This window comes from Thalassophryne amazonica, chromosome 3 (assembly GCF_902500255.1).
Source record: "Thalassophryne amazonica chromosome 3, fThaAma1.1, whole genome shotgun sequence".
In the NCBI taxonomy this organism is placed as follows: domain Eukaryota; kingdom Metazoa; phylum Chordata; class Actinopteri; order Batrachoidiformes; family Batrachoididae; genus Thalassophryne; species Thalassophryne amazonica.
The window spans coordinates 4,361,869-4,379,413 of NC_047105.1; the positions used below are offsets into that span (position 1 = coordinate 4,361,869).

At 45.9% G+C, this 17,545-nt stretch overlaps 1 protein-coding gene across 1 annotated transcript in view; it reads right to left on the reverse strand.

Annotated features, from left to right (window-relative positions):
• cenpp (centromere protein P) overlaps positions 1–17,545 on the reverse strand; it is a 300,836-nt gene that overhangs the window by 112,876 nt on the left and 170,415 nt on the right. The gene's annotated exons all lie outside the window — the stretch shown is intronic.

A 17,545-nucleotide genomic window follows, 5' to 3' on the forward strand; every position in this document is an offset into this window, starting at 1 on the left:
AACAATAAAACTGTAATCCTTTCTGACCTATTGGAGGTTTATGAAAACAGTGCCTTCCTCTGGTCACTTTTTCCACTGACACAACTCAACAAAACTAAAGAAATGAAACAACAGAAAGATCTGAACTCCAACATTTTTGAATTCAAATAGCTTTTTTTCTTTTGATGTCTCTGTACATTCAGTAATGTATTTTTTAAGTTAACAAATGTCATCATCACAACAGGCCTGAGCTCAGAACACAGCAATAGGCAAGGATTTATAAGTACACAAAGTATTTTTAACATCACTGCACTGTCTTTATTTACACGTGTGGGTGTAAATAAGTCCTTTACAATTTTAGAGGTGGACCACTTGACACATGGATGATTAATAATTAAAAGTAATCAATGGCATATAATCAGAACACATTAACAGGTTTTTTTTTTTGTTTGTTTGTTTGTTTCTTTGTTATGGTTGTTAAAACAGTCCAAGCACGGGGACTGGAGCTGCATGTGAAGGAACGGTAAGCGCACGTGCGTCGTCCTCGGCTCTGAGAGCTCTTTCCTGCAGTCTGGTGCTATATTTATTGTCTTTATAAATAAAAGTGAAATGTTTCACATTTCTACCATGATTTTGTTTGTCCAAAGAAAAATAAGACTGAAAAAGAAAATGCAGTTTTAATTTAGCTAATACTGGTAAACCACAGGAACATGAATAAAGAGATTATCTTTAAAAAACAAACAAACAACAACAACAACAAAAAAACAAAACAAAAGAAGGACACTGAAGTGTTTGCTGTAAAAAATATTAGCGAGTTGGGACTTCAAAGAGGGAATTTACAGTGTGAGTTCTGTTGTTTAGTGTGTTGGCAATTATTAAGTGCATAATGGCTTCTTCTTCTAAAGTCCCTGTCACACCGGGCCAACGTAGAGTTGCGTATTGCGGCATACAGACTACGCCAGGTTTTTGCTCCCCTACACAGCAGTATGCTGTGGGGTACGTGAGGCGGACGCAAGAAATTAAACATGTTTAATTTTTTAGTAGTGTAGAGCACTGGAAGCAAACAGTTTTTAAGCAAATCTACACAACACTGCGCTACTGTACACATCCACAAAGACGCTGTAGGTCTGAAAACATGAGTGCAGTTTGCTTTTCATGTACCCTTTTGAGAACAGAGTGCATTTGCACAATGCCAAAAACATAAACCCAAAAAGTAGGCAGGAGTTGACTGTGAGAGGCAAAAAATAGCAACGAGGGCTACATATGTGGCAGTAAGAAACCGACACAAGACTAGGAACACAAGCATGCACCATCACACACCAGCCTACACAGGGACTACGCCAAATCTGTGCAATTTTCCAGCATTCTCTATACGCATCACAACGCAACTGTATGCAAGCCCGGTGTGAAAGAGGCTTAAGTTTCCTTTGAGGACAGGTTTGCACATACTGAACAGTGCAGTGATTTATTTAAAAAGCTGATCTTGTGCAGACTGACTGACATTTCATAAAACTGCAAATAAGTTAAATAAATAGCTGTTTGTTTTGGCATTAATCACATTTTATACCACACATCCATAGATTCACAAAGGGAAGTAAACCAGATCAAAGGATCTGTTATTAACCACATAACTGAGTAAAAACTGCAGACAGAGGGCTGAGCTATTCCCCAAACCAGCCAGGAGGTGTCACTGTGCACTTCAGGATCAGACCTCCTGGTGCCAGAGCAGAAAACACACGGAAGGAGGAGAAAAACAAAACAACTATTTCATGATTTGTGAAGGTGGAGAGAAGCTTATAGACATAAGACAATAGAAGGCCTCAACTGAATTGTTTTTGCATCTTTCAGTTTGTGTATTCACAAGTATTTAAGGTACAAAGTCCCTATTGTCACTGTACAGCTACAGTTCGTCTTTGAAAGGGGAACTCCAGTATTTTACTTTATTTATAAATATTTTTGAGTTCAAATTTCTACTCGAGACAAGAAATATTTAAATGGTCACAGTACTGGATTAGGACACACACGCTGTCGCAGGATAAACGGGTACATAGTGTGAAGAAGAGGTACAAGGACAGACTAAAAACCAACCTGGAACCAATGATCCAGCCACATGGCACCACTTAATCAGAACTGGTGTAGTGTTCCCTGGAAATGGAACTGGCATGTAGCACTGTGACATATGTGGTCGTACCTGCTTATCCAGAACTGGTCTGCTTAGCCACCAGTGGCACCATGACCACTTTAACTGATGCATAGAATTAATTTAATTTAATTTAATTTCAATTTATTTTCATTTATATAGCACAAAATCATGACAAAGTTCTCTCAAGGTGCTTCACACAAGTAAGGTCTAACCTTACCAACCCCCAGAGCAAGAACACAGGTGACAGTGGTAAGAAAAAACTCCCTCTGAGGAAGAAACCTCAAGCAGACCAGACTCAAAGGGGTGACCCTCTGCTTGGGCCATGATACAGACATAAATTACAGAACAATTCACAAAACGAATACACAGGAAATGTTGCCGGTGCACAGGACAAGAGGGTTACAGAAAAAGACACCACACACCCATCTCTGGATGGAGCCGCACCTCAAACAGAGAGAAAAAAAACACAATCAGGCATCAGAAAGACAACAGATACAGTATAATTTCTCAGCATTAAGCAACAAGAAAAACAGAAGAAATACTAAGGTGATCGCCGGCCACTAGGCCTAAGCGTCGCTAACAGACCCAGAATTTAGATAAAGTTGAGGTCGCAGCCCATTCTATTTGCTAATAAAATGAATTTAGAAGCTGCAGAGGAGACCTTCATCTGGTTAAATGTGCTGAGGGTCGAGCTCACCTGTCGGCTCTGCAAACTCACACATGCTGTTGGGAAAGTGTAGTGACACGGACCCACAACAGGGGGCGCAAATGAACGGTCAATAGATGAGCCAAAAGGTAACAATTTAATGTTGTGAATGTGCACAACGAATATACAGACAATCTCAGAATATCATTACAGTCAATCCACAAAGGTGACGTGTGGGCAGGCTTGAGGATAGAAGACGTCTGTCCTGAGAAGAGCCGGAACCACACGATTTCCGCCGCCCCAGAACCTGGTGAATACTGGAGCCGCCAAGTCCCGAATTCCCAGGTGATCACTGTCCCGACTGTCGGATCTGGTACTGCTGGCGAAGAACAAAGACAGTCAAGTGTGGGTGTGTGTACACCCAGTAACAACAACGGTGGGAATGCCACCTCCACCTCTCACTCAATATGGTGCAGAGTACAGCAGTGATTCCTCAGGGGAAAAGAGTGCCGTCCTGCACTCACTCAGCCTCCACAGAAAAAGGAACCGGTACTCCTGCAAACACTCACAATATACAGATATATTGCAAAAAACACAAACTGCTGAGGATATTACCTCCAATGAAGTATGATATCTCGGCAACGAGGTGGAGATGACGTCTGGTCTTTATGGAGTGAGATGATGTTGAGTAGATGGGTGACAGCTGTCAAGAGGTAATGAGTGACAGCTGTCACCCCCGGCTGTGTCCATGGCGGCAGCGCCCTCTCGTGCCTGAAGCCCGCACTTCAGGCAGGGCGCCCACTGGTGGTGGGCCAGCAGTACCTCCTCTTCCGGCGGCCCACACACAACACATGCTGCTACACTTCTAAATGAAACAAAGGCTATTCAAACAGCAACTATTTTATTATTTGAAATAAAATTTTCCTTATTTTAACAATGAATGAATGAATCATTAAACATGTCCATGAAGTCAAAGTTCAGTCAAAACGACATTTGCACAGGCAGAAGAAGCCCCGCCCCAATTGTAAATCATTTCAAAACATTCACAATCACTAGAATAGTGAAATTTGTATTTTGGTAATGACTCTGTCCTGATTACAACATTAAAAACAATCACATAGTCAATAAGAACATAATTTAATGTTGAAATGACTAAATGAAAAAATTATTTCATCATGAGGTTTATGAAATCCTAATGAATAAACACACTGCAGTCATTGTTACATCATCTCCTGCTGTATTTATAATAAATATTTGTATTTATTTACAGTGTCTTGTTTTCCTAGTTGAAATGCAGATATGAATGAAGGATTCTACAAGACTTAAAAATGTACACATTACTTTTCATGCTATTTTGTCTAAAAATAAATGCCCAAGGTTCATTATCATGTTAATCAAGAAATCATCTCATCTGAAACAACAACAGATGAAGTTGGTTGGTTTGGTTGAGGTTGGTTGTATGGTTTTAATTTACAGACGAACATCAAATATTTCTAAAGAATCTTCTTTTTACTTAAAACTATTTTAATTACAAGTTATTAAATGTAAGAAAAAAACACAAGGATTTTCTTGAACAAACTGCTGTGTAGAAATTAGCAGTTCTGATGTTCCTGACACACGTATACACTGTTCTGTCTTTTGGCCTGATGCCTCGTTTCTTTTGGCTTTAAAGTAAGCTGTAACAAAGATTTTTAAAAAAACCATGGCTTTAATTCACAAAATTTGGTGCTCAAAATGCAGGCAATAGTGTTTCAGAGGGTTATAAATTAAAAAATCTTCCCAGATTTTTACCGGCCCCGGTCTCCCCTATCCTGCAGCGCTCGATACATGGCTTGCTATAAGGACAACTTTAGCAGCTGTAAGAGACGTTTTCCCACAGAACTCGGTGCGCAGCACACTACAGGAGAACTTTAGCAGCTGCAGAAATTTAGTGGCTGTACGAGAAGCTATCTTCCAACGCTCGTTACGCGGCACACTGCAGGAGAACTTTTGAGGCTGTACTTGAACTTTTCCCATAGCTGCGCAACAATCCACACCAAAGAACCTTCAGGCGCTGTCCCACGGAAAAGGTACATTATGAGGAACAGGGGAAAAAACTGCAGTGTGAAGCGGCAGACGATTCTCTTTTCTTGTCCGCAATAACAGATGATAGTCCGGTAGCGACTTTAATCAGCAGAAAAGTGAGTCATGATTGACATCTTTAAATGGGTTTGACGGAGGTTGAAAAAATTATAATTTTCTGTAGGTGGACTGTGGACCTGCTGTGGGTCCACAATCAGGCATGATCACTGGATGAGCAATCATTTCTGATCATCAGAAATGATCATTTTCCCACTATACTATCTATCAGGCAGCAGCGTAATGAACCGTTACGCTGCTATAATACTGGCGGGAACCCTGCAATGCAATCACCAGTATCCATCAATTCTGTCTTCTCTGAATTTAAAATGAAAACTGTCACCCTGAGGGTGATGGGCATCTTGCCAAAATATGAACAAGAGAGACAACAATGAGGAACGACAACCATGAAGAAGGACTGATGGCCAAGGCCAATCACTATATTCACGTCAAATTTGGAGGCAAAAAGCACAAATTGCAAAGGGTTTGTTTTCGGGGTAACTTTAATGTTTGACCTTCCTGTGACCTTGACCTGTGACACACTGACCATTCTGTGTGCTGAAAGGTATCGCCATGGGACTGCTACATGGGAACTTACAAGACTCTGCAATGATGATGTGCACTCTTTTTCACATCCGTAAAAAAATCTAAATATTGAAGGTTTATTCATCATGACATCAACAAATGATGTCATAACTAAAATCATTTGATATATTCTGGATCCCCTCATCAAGCCCTTTAATGTGGTGTATGACATGCCATGTTTTACCCAAATATGAAATTTGACCTAATTGTAGGCCATCGTTGATCTGAAGGTAAACCCTGAAGGTCAAGGTCAGTTGCTTATCCCAGGTAATGGCTTCTGGGCAAGGCTAATCGCTATATTCATGCCAAATATGGAGGTAAAAAAATTGTAAGCAGGAAAGTTGTTTTGTTGAACTTCCTGTAACCTTGACCTTTGACCTTGAGCTTGGTCCATTTGTGTGCTGATAGATAGACAGACAGACAGACAGACAGACAGATAGACAGATAGATCAATCAATCAATCAATCAATTTTTTTTATATAGCGCCATTTCACAACAAACAGTTGCCCCAAGGCGCTTTATATTGTAAGGCAAGGCCATACAATAATTACGTAAAAACCCCAACGGTCAAAACGACCCCCTGTGAGCAAGCACTTGGCGACAGTGGGAAGGAAAAACTCCCTTTTAACAGGAAGAAACCTCCAGCAGAACCAGGCTCAGGGAGGGGCAGTCTTCTGCTGGGACTGGTTGGGGCTGAGGGAGAGAACCAGGAAAAAGACATGCTGTGGAGGGGAGCAGAGATCGATCACTAATGATTAAATGCAGAGTGGTGCATACAGAGCAAAAAGAGAAAGAAACAGTGCATCATGGGAACCCCCCAGCAGTCTACGTCTATAGCAGCATAACTAAGGGATGGTTCAGGGTCACCTGATCCAGCCCTAACTATAAGCTTTAGCAAAAAGGAAAGTTTTAAGCCTAATCTTAAAAGTAGAGAGGGTGTCTGTCTCCCTGATCTGAATTGGGAGCTGGTTCCACAGGAGAGGAGCCTGAAAGCTGAAGGCTCTGCCTCCCATTCTACTCTTACAAACCCTAGGAACTACAAGTAAGCCTGCAGTCTGAGAGCGAAGCGCTCTATTGGGGTGATATGGTACTATGAGGTCCCTAAGATAAGATGGGACCTGATTATTCAAAACCTTATAAGTAAGAAGAAGAATTTTAAATTCTATTCTAGAATTAACAGGAAGCCAATGAAGAGAGGCCAATATGGGTGAGATATGCTCTCTCCTTCTTGTCCCTGTTAGTACTCTAGCTGCAGCATTTTGAATTAGCTGAAGGCTTTTCAGGGAACTTTTAGGACAACCTGATAATAATGAATTACTATAGTCCAGCCTAGAGGAAATAAATGCATGAATTAGTTTTTCAGCATCACTCTGAGACAAGACCTTTCTAATTTTAGAGATATTGTGTAAATGCAAAAAAGCAGTCCTACATAGATAAGAACTTTATTAATCCCGAAGGAAATTGCACTTGGCCTGCTGCTCATAAAACATCAATCATACAACAAATAAATAACAGATGAAAATAGATGACAAAAATACAATGACATTACATTAAAAGCAGTCAGTCAGTTGTAAAACTGACAGACTATAAAGTTATACAAACATAAAAAGACACAATACTCTCTTGCTAGATCAGAGTGTTGTGCAATCTAATGGCACGAGGCACAAAGGACTTCCTCAGTCTGTCTGTGGTGCAGCGCTGGGACAGCAGTCTGCCGCTGAACACACTCTCTCCTCTCTCTGCCTCGTATAGAGGGTGTGAGGCATTGTTCATAATTGCCTTGAACCGGGACAGAGTCCTCTGCTGAACCACATCTTCCACTGGAGTCAGCTTCAGTCCCACCACTAACCCAGCCTTTTTAATGATCTTATTCAAGCGGGAGATGTTCTTCTTACTGGTGCTGCACCAACAGACCACAGCATAAAGGAGAGCACTCGTAAAACATGTACGAGGTCTATTAGAAAAGTATCCGACCTTATTATTTTTTTCAAAAACCATATGGATTTGAATCACGTGTGATTGCGTCAGACAAGCTTGAACCCTCGTGCGCATGCGTGAGCTTTTTCACGCCTGTCGGTTGCGTCATTCGCCTGTGAGCAGGCTTTGAGTGAGGAGTGGTCCACCCCCTCGGCAGATTTTCATTGTCAGGAAATGGCGGAATGATTTGGGCTTTTTTTCCATCAGAATTTTTTCAGAAACTGTTAGAGACTGGCAGCTGGAAACCATTCGAAAAATTTATCTGGCTTTCGGTGAAAATTTTACGGGCTTCACAGAGAATGAGTGTTACTACAGCTTTAAGGATGGCTTTAAGGACGCTCGGAGTGCCGCGCTCCGTGCCGCCATCAAGAGCCACAAACCACCCGATCATTTCTAAACGGATGGCTCTGTGGATCCAAGACCGTCGTGTGCACTTTCTCTGGTTATCACAAGAGCTGGACATCAGCCATTTTCCGGCAGATTTCACTTTTAACAAGAGATTTTGTCACGGAAAGCCGAGCGGAGGCTTCGCGCGTCACGACCGATTTGCTGATGGAGCAAGACAAAACCACCTCCGTTTTGGTCTCACAGGACGGCTTTGAGATGGCGTTCAGACAGCTGTCTGTGGTTTTTCCATCGAGTGATTATCCGAGAAATTGTGGATGTGCCTGGACATGCCAGAACATGTCCTGTGAGGCTTCATCATGGCGTTGCTGTGCGCCATGCAGCATCGCCGTGACGTGCGAAGCCTCCGCTCCTCTTTCCATGACAAAAACTCCTGTAACAGTGGAATGTGCCGTTTATTTCCAAACTGGACGCTGTGTTTTATCCGGGACGTCGTCTGACTAGCACAGGAATTGTGAAAAGACGTGGACATCAGCACTTTTTCGGCACATTGAGACAGACGTGCGGAGGAATTCCGCGCGTCGAGGCGGTGCCGCATGGCGCAAAGCAACGCTGTGATGAAGCCTCACAGGACATGTTCTGGCATGTCCAGGCACATCCACAATTTCTCGGATAATCACTCGATGGAAAAACCACCGACAGCTGTCTGAACGCCATCTCAAAGCCGTCCTGTGAGACCAAAATGGAGGTGGTTTTGTCTCACTCCAGTAGTGAATCCATCGTGACGCGCGAAGCCTCCGCTCGGGTTTCCATGACAAAATCTCTTGTTAAAAGTGAAATCTGCCAGAAAATGGTTGATGTCCAGCTCTTGTGATAATCAGAGAAATGGCACACGATGGTCACGGACCCAGACAGCCATCCGTTTAGAAATGAAATGGTCGTTCAGCCTGTCGATGGCGGCTTCGGAGCGCGGCGCACCCCACAGCCGCTGGGGGCCGTCCTTAAAGTGACAGTAACACTCATTCTCTACCAAGCCCGTAACATTTTCACCGAAAGCCAGATAAATTTTTCGAATGGTTTCCAGCTGCCAGTCTCTAACAGTTTCTGAAAAAATTCTAATGGAAAAAAAGCCCAAATCATTCCATTTCCTGGCAATGAAACAATGACGAGGGGGCTGGACCACTCCACACTCAAAGCCTGCTCACAGGCGAATGACGCAACCGACAGGCGTGGAAAAACTTACGCATGCGCACGAGGGTTCAAGCTTGTGACGCAATCACACGTGATTCAAATCCATATGGTTTTTGAAAAAAATAATGTCGGATACTTTTCTAATAGACCTCGTACAAAAGTTTAGAGCAGATGTTAAATGAGCCCAGCTTTCAGAGAAAGTACAGCCTAGACTGACTCTTCTTGTAAAGGTCTGTGTTGGCTGTCCAGTCCAGCTTCTCCCAGGTACTTATAAGATGGTACCATCTCCACATCACTTCCCCCTATGCGTACCGGCTGAGGGATTGGAGACTTCTTTCTGAAGTCCAGCACCCTTTCCTTAATTTTCTGAACATTCAGCTGGAGCTGATTCTTTTGGCACCAAGCCACAAAATCATCCACCAACTGCCTATACTGTCTCTCCTCTCCCTCTCTGATGCAGGCCACAATAACTGCATCATCTGAAAACTTCTGTATATGGCAAGTTGCAGTGTTATAGCGGAAGTCAGATGTATACAGTGTGAATAGAGCAGGAGACAGTACCGTCCCCTGGGGGGCTCCTACACTGCAGCTCAGGGTGCTGGAAATGTTTTGTCCCATGCGTACATACTGCGGCCTGTTATTTAAATAGTCCATAAACCAGGACACAAGGAGTGGCTCCACAGCCATTCCAATAAGCTTCTCCTGCAGCAGGTGAGGCTGAATAGTATTAAAAGCACAGGAGAAATAAAAAAAATAGCACCCTCACAGTGCAGCCTCCTTCGTCCAGGTATGAGAGGGTGCGATGGAGAAGGTAGAGGACAGTGTCCTCCACCCCCACTCTCTCTCTATATGCAAACTGGAGAGGATCTTGGACATGCTGTACCTGTGGCTTCAGCAACTGCATCACTAACCTCTCCAAGGTCTTCATTATATGAGAAGTCAGTGCTACAGGGCGATAATCATTATTGTCCCTGGGATGCCTGACCTTAGGTAGTGGGACAATACAAGATGTTTTCCAGAGGGAGGGGACACGTCCCAGCTGCAGGCTCAGGTTAAAGAGATACTGGAGAGGATTCCTGAGCTCGTTTGCACAGGCTCTCAGCAGCCTGGGACACACATTATCTGGACCGGCTGCTTTCCTGATGTTTAACCTCTGCAGCTCCCTCCTCACCTGATGTTCTGTGATATAAAGGAGAGCTGAATGGGAGGGGGCGTATGAAGTAGGTGGAGGGCAGTTATCCCCCATGAGGGAAGGAGTAGTGGGGGATGTCTGTCCCTTACAATAACTCAATGGAGGGACTCCAGCAGCCTCTGGACCCCCCATAGGAAGGGATGTGAGAACTGGTCATGGGGAGGACACAGTGATGGGCTGGCCAGTACCAACATTGGAAACAGGGAGAACAGGGGCATCACTGAACCTGTTGAAAAATGCGTTCAGTTCATCAGCTCTCGCTACTCTCTCCCCAACCAACCCAGCCACCTTTTTGCACCCTGTTATTGTTTTCATTCCTTCCCACACTTATCTGATGTTGTTTTCTCTCAGTTTCCCCTCAACCTTCTCCTTGTAGCTCATTTTTGCTATCTTTAAACAGGTCTTCACCTCCTTCTGCACCCTTTTCATCTCTTCCTTATCCTTTGTTTTGAACGTTCTCTTTTTCTTGTTCAAAACCCCCTTCACCTCCCCTGTGATCCAGGGTTTATTATTTGCAAAAGAGTTCACTGTTTTGGTGGGCACAACAATGTCCATACAGAAACTCACATAATCCGACAGACACTGAGTAGCTCCTTCAATGTCCTCTCCGTACTGTTCTAACAGCGTGCACCAGTCAGTGCTGTCAAAACAGTCCCTGAGCTTTTCCTCCGCCTCCGGTGTCCACCTCCTCACAGTCCGTGTTGTTACTGGTTGCCTCTTCACAAGAGGTGTATACGTAGGCTGTAGGGAAATCAAGATGTGATCCGATTTGCCGAGAGGAGGGAGGGGCGTGGCCTGATAGGCATCTTTAACGTTAACATACAACAGATCAATAATATTGTCGCCGCGTGTGGGACAGTCCACATACTGATGCATTGCTGGCAGCGAGGAATCCAGGGTGACATGATTAACGTCCCCTGAGATGACCACCAGTACCTCTGGATGCCGCGATTGGAGCTCTGCAACTGCACCAACCACTGCCTCCACCGCTGTTTCCATGTGCGCTCTCGGTGGAATGTAAACACAGACAGCCAGGATGTGTGTAAACTCCCGAGGTAAGTAGTATGGATGGATGCTAATGGCTAACACTCATAGTCTCTGCAGCATTGTATCTTTTTTATGGTAAAGTGTCCAGGGTTACACCACCTATTGTTAATATACAATATGAGGCCTCCCCTTTTACTTTTCCCACACGCCACAGTGTCTCTGTCAGCGCGCACCAAGGAGAAGCCGGTTAGCTCCACATTAGCATCAGGTATGCTGTTAGTTAACCATGTCTCTGTCAGCATAATCAGACAGCACTCCCAGTAAATCCTTTGGCATCTGACCAATGCAGAAAGTTCATCTGCCTTGTTTGTTAAGGCATTTACATTTCCCATAATCATAATCTGATGGTTTATAGCGCCGCTTCCATTCTTTTTTAGCGATAGCTCTCGCCTTATGCTTCACACCGGCACGAGTCCCTCTGTAACTTCTTCTCAACTCCCTGGGAATGTTGTGTCTTATTCCAGCCTTCCTTTCCTTCAAAGCTAGGTGTTCAGATCTTAAAAACACAATTTTATGAGGTTTAGAGATGCTCCACAAGACACTGTGAGAAAACGTTTTCAAGAATTTTTGAGCAAAAGGGTCAGTTTGACATTGGTCATTAATTTGCCAACATGCCCAGATACAGTTTGGGATTAGGGTTAGGATCTGTTCCCAGGGTTTGATTAATTCGTGTTAAATAATTAAATATGAGGGTTGACTGAAAACCTCAGCCTCCTTCCCAATTATTTCAATAAGAGGCAAGATACTCACAAGAAATGATTAAAGCTTGGAATGTTCTCCATCAGGGAGTGCCATTACTTTTACCTCCCCTTTCCACACACTTACACCAATGGCAGACAGATTTTGGCATCCCATCGGTGAAGAAGTCGGCACCCGTGATGCCCAGCTGCTTGCACCTCTGCATCATGAGTGTAACGGTGTCTCATCAGGTGCTCTTTCAGCTTGGGAAAAAGGAACAATTTGGAGGACTCGAGATCTGGACTGTACAGTGAGTGTGGTAAGATTTGAGCTCCTGCAATGCATCCTCACTCATAGAAGGAACATTGTCCAGAATTTGTCCACAAGAAGATGCTTCCACAAGTCCTCAGTACACTCTAGATTTCTGCACTTCCTCAAAGACTGCACATTACCCAGTCTTGGAAGGATCTCAGAGGATAGGATGGCTGGATGGACAGCAGGAACTAAGACACTCCCAAGTGTCTAGGTCCTGACAGTCCTCTTAACTTTAATTCCTCACCTGCTTCAAATCTACTTTCTGCCACCATTCTGTTGGAGCCGGCCACATTCAGCAAATATGAAAACACATCAACTACATCGTTTATATCACAAGACAGCAAACTGCTACCGTGGCAAGATTTTCTGCTGGTATACTGACAATGTTGTGATAAAGGTAACCATCTCTTTGATGCGATTTTGGGTTTGGTCACACTTACCCAGTCACACCAGAGAGATGGTTACTTTTATCAGGTCTGCAAAGGTAGCTGACAATCAAGACCCAGATGGTCAATACGGAAACGAGAAATAGCAATGAAATTGTTGTGTGGGCCGCTGAAGAGGAGGTACTGCTGGCCCACCACCACAAGATGGCGCCCTGCTTGAAGTGCGGGCTTCAAGCATGAGAGGGCGTCGGAGCGACCGGGAGTGACAGCTGTCACTCATCATCCGTACCAGCTGTCACTCATCCACCACTCACCACCATCACCATAAAGGCCGGACTGCAACTCCACCTCCCCGCCGAGAAATCAGCTACCAAAAAAGGTAATTTTCTCTTATTCGTTGTCTGAAAACAGTGGTCTGTGTGCAGCTGTGTTCCTGCGGGGTCTATTGAAGGCTGGATTGGCAGACAGTGAGAGGACAACGGTCTTCGTCTCTCACTCCATCCAGGAAGGAGACCAACAGGAGCTGCACGGGTGACATTGTATCTGGAGGTGGAGGTTCTCCCTCCCGGAAGAACTATTCAGGGAACAATTACTGGGTGTGTCTTCACACACCCACCATTAACTGTTTCTGTTTCTGCCAGCAGTACCTGGTCTGACAGCTGGAGACGGTGGCCACCTGGGACCCAGGACTTGGCGGCTCCGGTGTTCTTCAGATCCATTGGCAGTGGAAGCCATGTGGGATCCGGCTCTTCTCTGGACAGACGTCTTCTATCCTCGAGCCTGCCCACACGTCACCTTGTGTATGATTGACTGTACTCCTCAACTGCAATTGTCTGTATTCCGTTGTGCAATTCACAACATTAAATTGTTACTTTTTGGCTCATCCATTGTCCGTTCATTACCTCCCCCTGTTGTGGGTCCGTGTCACTACACCTTCCCAACAGAAATGTGATAAAACCTGAAGTTGTCAAGGTGCAGAGTTTTAGCAGCAGATCAAGAACATTGTGCAGGTGAGAGGAGCATCTGTTCCAAAAGTCAACAATCAAGACTTCAAAGTGTGCATTAAAACAGGTAAACATTTGGTAAACATCAAAGAAAGGAAGACTGGAATAAAGACTCCCAAATTTAACAATAAATAAATACATAAATAAGCCTTCTCAAACACAGGATCAGATGACACAAAGATTCACTTGTATCGGAAATATTCCAGATGATTACCATATTTGTTATGGTTGGGACCGTGAAAGAGGAGGATTGGAACTGAGAATGCAGACAGCCGGACACCAAGGATCAGGTGCAAAAATAACAGTTACTCCAACATGACAGTGATAATACACGTGACCAAAACTCTTTCAGATGATAAAATCCAAAATAACAGACAAGTGATGCAACCGCAAAAATAAATAAATAAATAAATAAATAAAATAATAAAAATAAAAAAACTGTGAAAAAAGGCGACAATGAGGACAAACACACAATGAAGACTGACAGAGTGGACGGACACAGGGACATGAAGAACCAGGAGCAGAGGAGCAGACTAAACACGAGGGTGGCTGATAGCGGGGGTAAACGCCCACCACTGCACACACCGACAGGAGACACACAAAGCAAAGATACAAACATAATCATGCCTCCACATGCCAAACACAGCCCGGGGTGACAGATGTACCTGCACACACATCCACCCACACGAGACCCACCCAGGACTAGGGTAACAATGCAGACGTCACCAAGGACACGCACACGCACTCAAGCATGACAGCTGATGAGGACACGAGCATACACTGACGCACACACAGGCGAATGGCACGACAGCACCTGAGGACCCGCTCCTGAAATGGGCGGATTGCCGGACGGCAATATGATATCTTCCACAGCCATGGCTGGGTGACTGGACAGCACCATAGGTGACAGCTGTTAGCAAGTACCCCACCTACCTCAAAGTCAGGAGTAGGCACTACCACAAAGCCTGAAAGGTCCTTCTGGAGATCCACCACAGTCATGGGCGGACAGCTGGCCGGCATCGGGAGATTCCTCCCAGTCGTGGGCAGATGGCCGAACGGGACCACGGCACCGACTCTGCCATGGGTGGATGGCCGAACGCCATCTGGAGCTCCGCCTCAGCCGGGAAGCGGCCGGCTGAGGCTGCTTCCATTGACCTGGAAAACACACCACAGCCGTTCACGTACCCCCCTTCACAAGAGGCAGGAGGTGACTCTGTTGGAGGACCAGAGGTTTTACCCAGGGACTGTAGGAGGGACTGTAGCTGTTCCTGTAGCCAGCTGGAGCTCCCCTCTGTTAATATTTGAACATTGCTTTTTCCTCTTCTTTTTCCTCTTCTTCCAAATCACAGGAGATGTCTGAGGGCGGCGACCTGGGAAAAGTTACCAAAAGCATCTGCTAGGACGGTGAGACATCCACTGGCGGTTGGAGAGGAGGGTGAAGTGCCAGCTGCCGAGGGTCTGGGCGAGCAGAAGGTGCTGGGTCGGAGGAGGTAGACAGTGGGTCGGAGGAGGTGGACAGTGGGTCTGAGGAGCCTCGTTCGTGTATAGTCATCATATGTCCAGCATTGTGTCGTGGAGCCACGCCCTCGTCTCAGGTACCACTCAGAAAAGGTTCCTCCTCTGAAGGTGGTCTGTGCAAAAGACAGGTGGTGATAATGTGGCTGGCAGTCTGTTCAGGCTCCCCGCACTCACACGCTGCGCTTTCTGTTAGGGCCCCACTTCCTCATGGACGCTTTGAAGCAGCCAACCCCTTTGCGAAGGTGGTTCAGGAGGGTCCATTGCCGGTGAGGTAGGTCTTCTCCTTTGACGCCATCTCCAGGGTCCGGGACATAATGGTGTAGATGTGTATGTCCTGCCAACTCCCACTCCTGCTTCCATGCCGCCGCCAGCCAGGCTTTGGTTGTCAGCTTCTCCGAGATGGAAATAAGCACCTCTTGCGCAGCCTGGTTGTATGGGTGAGGGGATTTGAGTCTGCTTGAAGGTGTTGCCATGGTTGTGGTGTCATGGAGGAGATGCCAATCGTGGAGGAGCCTGACTGACTGGTGGGAAACATAAGGAGTGCTGATCTAGAAGGTTGTTGACCGTGCAGAAGGTGGTTGCAAACGAAGGAACAGAATTCGGATTCAGGGAACTGGAAGGGTCTGGAGGTTCTCGATTAAGGTATGGAGAGTGGCTAGGTGGGAGAGCAGGGTGGCAACATTAGGGGAGAACTTAGGCTGTGCAGTGTCCAGGACTTGTTGCAGGGTAGAGAGTGGTCTGGGATGACGGTGGAGACAGAGGGATCTGGAGTGGGTTCATGGGCAGCAGCCGGGTCTACCAGGACCGGGGTGGTGTGACTACTGTCTGACCCGGGTGCAGAGGTTAGGGCCTACTCAGAATCTGAATGATGTAAACAGGGAGGTGGCCAATGCTCCTGTTGGCTATACGCCCTTTCGGGGAGTCTATTCTGCCCAAAAACGTCCTCTAAGGCATATAGCTCTGGGAACAGGTCCAAAACCCAACAACAAAAACGCATGAATTAGTCTTACTGCTCAAATGAACCCTGGCGGATGGATGGATGGATAGATAGATAGATTTATTGTCATTACAACAAGTGCCACAAAATTTCTTCAATCACTTCAGACAAAAATACAATTGCTCTGGGAGTGTGGAACATCACCTCGCTGTGGGGGAAGGAGCCGGAGCTTGTGCAAGAGGTGGAGTGATACCAATTAGATCTGGTGGGCCTTGGCTCCGGAACCTCTCCTTGATAGGGGTTTGGACCTTATTCCTCTCTGGAGTTGCCTAGGGGGTGAGGTGCTGGGTTGGTGTGGGGATACTCACGAGTCCCCGGCTGTGCGCCGCTACGTTGGAGTTTACTCCAGTAGACGAGAGAGACGACGCTTTGCGGCTTCAAGTTGGGGGTGGGGTGGGGGACTCTGGCTGTTGTTTGTGCATATGCACCGAACAGCATTTTGGAGAATTCGGCCTTCGTGGAGTCCCTGAATGGAGTCCTGTATGGGTCTCCGGTGGGGGACTCCATTGTTCTGCTGGGGGACTTCAACACACACGTGGGCAATGAAAGAGACACCTGGAGAGGAGTGATTGGGAGGAAGGGCCTCCCTGATCTAAACCCGAACGGTCGTTTGTGATTGGACTTCTGTGCTAGTCACGGACTGTTCATAACGAACATCATCTTTGAACATAAGGATGCTCATAAGTGTACATGGTACCACAGCACCCAAGGGTGAAGATCAATGATCGATTTTGTGATCCTATCATCTGATTTGAGGCTGCATGTTCTGGACACTCAGGTGAAGAGAGGGGCAGAGCTGTCAACTGATCACCATCTGGTGGTGAGTTGGATCAGAGGGTGGTGGAGGACTTTGGACAGACCTGGTATGCCCAAAAGGGATATTACGGGTGAACTGGGAACATCTAGAGGAGCCCATTGTCTGACAGATCTTCAACTCACACCTCCGGCAGAGCTTCTCTAGCATCCCTGTGGAGGTTAGGGGCACTGAACCAGAATGGGCATGTTCAAAGCTTCCATTGCTGAAGCTGCAGCAGGGAGCTGTGGCCTGAAAGTCTTGGGTGCCTCAATGGGCGGCAACCCTCAAACACCATGGTGGACACCGGTGGTCAGGGAAGCTGTCTGACTGAAGAAGGAGTCTTCTGGGATATGTTATCTCAGAGGACTCCAGAGGCAGTTGCAGGGTACCAACAGGCCCGATGGACAGCAGCCTCTGGTGTGGTCGAGAAAAAGCAGCGGGTGTGGGAGGAGTTCGAAGCAACCATGGAGAAGGACTTTCGGTCGGCACCAAGATGCTTCTGGCGTACTGTGAAGCACCTCAGGAGGGGAAACGGGGAACAATCCAAACTGTCTACAGCAAGGATGGGACTCTGTTGACCTCAACTGAGGATGTAATCCAGTGCTGGAAGGAACACTGAGGAACTCCT